The sequence below is a fragment of the Salmo salar genome, chromosome ssa16, assembly GCF_905237065.1.
Source record: "Salmo salar chromosome ssa16, Ssal_v3.1, whole genome shotgun sequence".
Taxonomy (NCBI): Eukaryota; Metazoa; Chordata; class Actinopteri; order Salmoniformes; family Salmonidae; genus Salmo; species Salmo salar.
The window spans coordinates 4,138,717-4,143,576 of record NC_059457.1 but is presented as its reverse complement, the minus strand read 5'-3'; positions in this window follow the sequence as shown (position 1 = coordinate 4,143,576).

The following is a 4,860-nucleotide window of genomic DNA, read 5'->3' as shown; positions in this document are numbered from 1 at the left end:
TTTAAAAAGTAGGGGCATGGGACAGAGAACCAGTCATTATCTGTTGTGACCTCCATGTGCCTCATGCAGCGTGACATCTCCTTCACATAGAGTTGATCAGGCCTGTAGAATGTTGTCCCACTCCTCTTCAATGGCTGTACGAAGTTTCTGGATATTGGCTGGAACTGGAACACACTGGTGTACAAGTCGATCCAGAGCACCAAACAGGCTCAATGGCTGACATGTCTGGTGCGTATGCAGGTCATGGAACAACTGGGACATTTTCAGCTTCCAGGAATTGTGTACAGATCCGTGCTTGCGACATGGGGCCGTGCATTATCATGCTGAAACATGAGGTGATGGCGGCAGATGAATGGCACAACAATGGGCCTCAGGATCTCGTCACCATCTCTGCATTCTAATTGCCATCGATAAAATGCAATTGTGTTTGTTGTCCGTAGTTTATGCCTGCCCCATACCAAAACACCACAGGCACCATGGGGCACTCTGTTCACATCAGCAAACCGCCCCCACACGATACCATACAAGTGGTTGTGAGGCAGTTTGGACGTAATGCCAAATTCTCTAAAACGACGTAGGGTTATGGTAGAGAAATTAACACTCAATTCTGGCAACAACTATGATGGACATTCCTGCAGATAGCATTCCAATTGCTCGCTCCCTCAACTTGATACATCTGTGGCATTGTGTAATGTAACAAAACTGCACATTTGAGTGGCTTTTTTGTCCCCAGCACAAGGTGCATCTGTGTAATGATCATGCTGTTTAGTCAGCTTCTTGATAATCCATCCCTCTTGACAGGTGTGGAATATCTTGTCAAAGGAGAAACACTCACTAACAGGGATGTAAACATATTTCTGTTCAAAATATGAGCAAAATAAGCTTTTTGTGTGTATGGAAAATTTCGGGGGTCTTTTATTTCAGCTCATGAAAAATGGGACCAATACATTACATGTTGCGTTTATATTTTTGTTCAGTGTAGATATGGGGCCGTATCAGGGTACTGAGAGAGAGCGCAACCAAAGTATGTTTAAGTTTAAATCAAGGCCAGGGGTGTCAAACATATGGCCCGTGGGTGGTTTGAGTAAAAGAATACAAAAAAATTACTAAATCATACAGTGGGGAGAACAAGTATTTGATACACTGCCGATTATGCAGGTTTTCCTACTTACAAAGCATGTAGAGGTCTGTCATTTTTATTTAGGTACACTTCAACTGTGAGAGACGGAATCTAAAACAAAAATCCAGAAAATCACATTGTATGATTTTTAAGTAAATCATTTGCATTTTATTGCATGGCATAAGTATTTGATACATCAGAAAAGCAGAACTTAATATTTGGTACAGAAACCTTTGCAATTACAGAGATCATACGTTTCCTGTAGTTCTTGACCAGGTTTGCACACACTGCAGCAGGGATTTTTGCCCACTCCTCCATACAGACCTTCTCCAGATCCTTCAGGTTTGGGGGCTGTCGCTGGGCAATACGGACTTTCAGCTCCCTCCAAAGATTTTCTATTGGGTTCAGGTCTGGAGACTAGCTAGGCCACTCCAGGACCTTGAGATGCTTCTTACGGAGCCACTCCTTAGTTACCCTGGCTGTGTGTTTCGGGTCATTGTCATGCTGGAAGACCCAGACACGACCCATCTTCAATGCTCTTACTGAGGGAAGGAGGTTGTTGGCCAAGATCTCGCGATACATGGCCCCATCCATCCTCCCCTCAATACGGTGCAGTCGTCCTGTCCCCTTTGCAGAAAAGCATCCCCAAAGAATGTTTCCACCTCCATGCTTCACGGTTGGGATGGTGTTCTTGGGGTTGTACTCATCCTTCTTCTTCCTCCAAACATGGCGAGTGGAGTTTAGACCAAAAAGCTCTATTTTTGTCTCATCAGACCACATGACCTTCTCCCATTCCTCCTCTGGATCATCCAGATGGTCATTGGCAAACTTCAGACGGGCCTGGACATGCGCTGGCTTGAGCAGGGGGACATTGCGTGCGCTGCAGGATTTTAATCCCTGACGGCGTAGTGTGTTACTAATGGTTTTCTTTGAGACTGTGGTCCCAGCTCTCTTCAGGTCATTGACCAGGTCCTGCCGTGTAGTTCTGGGCTGATCCCTCACCTTCCTCATGATCATTGATGCCCCACGAGGTGAGATCTTGCATGGAGCCCCAGACCGAGAGTGATGGACCGTCATCTTGAACTTCTTCCATTTTCTAATAATTGCGCCAACAGTTGTTGCCTTCTCACCAAGCTGCTTGCCTATTGTCCTGTAGCCCATCCCAGCCTTGTGCAGGTCTACAATTTTATCCCTGATGTCCTTACACAGCTCTCTGGTCTTGGTCATTGTGGAGAGGTTGGAGTCTGTTTGAGTGTGTGGACAGGTGTCCTGTTATACAGGTAACGAGTTCAAACAGGTGCAGTTAATACAGGTAATGAGTGGAGAACAGGAGGGCTTCTTAAAGAAAAACTAACAGGTCTGTGAGAGCCGGAATTCTTACTGGTTGGTAGGTGATCAAATACTTATGTCATGCAATAAAATGCAAATTAATTACTTAAAAATCATACAATGTGATTTTCTGGATTTTTGTTTTAGATTCCGTCTCTCACAGTTGAAGTGTACCTATGATAAAAATTACAGACCTCTACATGCTTTGTAAGTAGGAAAACCTGCAAAATCGGCAGTGTATCAAATACTTGTTCTCCCCACTGTGTATATCATTTTTTTTTGGGGGGGGGGGACGAAGATGAACTCAATATTCTTTCAAATGACTAAAACCAAATCAAAACTGTAGAAATGATCATCGGCATACCCACCTTTTGCGGAAAAATGCATTGAACGTGTTGGGAGCCTTACTTCCTTCACCGTGACTGGCGAACAGAGTTTACCCACCAACTTTTTTTGTTACCACGACATCGCTGAATGTAATACATTTTCAGTGTGGCCCTCCAGACCTCATTGAGGACCAAATGCGGACCCCGGCACAAAATGAGTTTGACACCCCTGCCTTAGACACTAAGTTTATAACATGATCGTATTATGAAGGCACTTTTAGTTGCTCATATGTAGCCACACATCAGAGTATTATGATTTCATTTCAATGACCTATCATCTAGTTTATCATCTTTTTTCTTCAAAGTAGAAGATTGGCTCAGGTTGGGGGCTGAGGAATTCTTTAGTGTTCTCTTAATGATGTGCTATAGTTTTTACTGTTTAACTTTCATCCTCAACATCAGTCCAAATATTGTTAATAATGCCTCATTAATCTGCACACAATACCCCATAATGACAGAGCGAAAACTGGTTTAGAAATACCTAATTTACATAAGTATTCAGACCCTTTGCTATGAGACTTGAAATTGAGCTCAGGTGCATCCTGTTTCCATTGATCATCCATGACATGTTTCTACAACTTGATTGGAGTCCACCTGTGGTAAATTCAATTGATTGGACATGATTTGGAAAGGCACACACCTGTCTATATAAGGTCCCACAGTTGACCATGCATGTCAGAGGAAAAACCAAGCCATGAGGTCGAAGGAATTGTCCGTAGCGCTCCGAGACAGGATTGTGTCGAGGCACAGGTCTGGGAATGGGTACCAAAACATTAAAGGTCCCAAGAACACAGTGGCCTCCATCATTCTTAAATCAAAGAAGTTTGGAATCACCAAGACTCTTCCTAGAGCTGGCTGCCCGGCCAAACTGAGCAATCGGGGGAGAAGGGTCTTGGTCAGGGAGGTAACCAAGAACCCGATGGTCACTCTGACAGAGTTCCAGAGTTCATCTGGTGATGGGAGAATCTTCCAGAAGGACAACCATCTCTGCAGCACTCCACCAATCAGGCCTTTATGGTAGAGTGGCCATACGGAAGCCACTGATCAGTAAAAGGCACATGACAGTCCGCTTGGAGTTTGCGAAAAGGCACTGAAAGTTCACTCAGACCATAGGAAACAAGATTATCTGGTCTCATGAAACCAAGATTGAACTCTTTGGCCTGAATGCCAAGTGTCACTTCTGGAGGAAACCTGGCACCATCCCTACGGTGAAGAATAGTGGTGGCAGCATCACGCTGCAGGGATACTTTTCAGCAGCAGGGACTTGGAGACTAGTCAGGATCGTGGAAAGATGAACGGAGCAAAGTACAGAGATCCTTGATAAGAACCTGCTCCAGAGCACTCAGGACCTCAGACTGCGGCGAAGGTTCACCATATCTTGCATTACTCATCTCATATGTATATTCTGTATTTTATACCATCTATTGCATCTTGCCTATGCCGCTCTGTCATTGCTCATCCATATATTTATGTATATATTCTTATTCCTTTACTTAGATTTGCGTGTATTAGGTAGTTGTTTGGAATTGTTAGATTACATGTTAGATATTGCTGCACTGTCGGAACTAGAAGCACATGCATTTCGCTACACTCGCAAAAACATCTGCTAACCATGTGTATGTGACCAATACAATTTGATTTCCAACAGGACAACAACCCTAAGCGCACAGCCAAGATAATGCAGGAGTGGCTTCGGGAAAAGACTCTGAATGTCCTTGAGTGGCCCAGACTTGAACCTGATCGAACATCCTCTGGAGAGACGTGAAAATAGTCCCCATCCAACCTGACAAAGCTTGAGAGGATCTGCTCAGAAAAATGGGAGAAACTCCCCAAATTCGGGTTTACCATGCTTGTAGCGTCATACCCAAGAAGACTCGAGGCTGTAATCGCTGCCAACGGTGTTTAAACAAAGTACTGAGTAAAGGATCTGAATACTTAAATAAATGTCATCAGTTTTTTAATTTAATACATTTGCAAAAATGTCAACTTGTTTTTGTTTTGTCGTTATGCCATATTGTGTGTCTA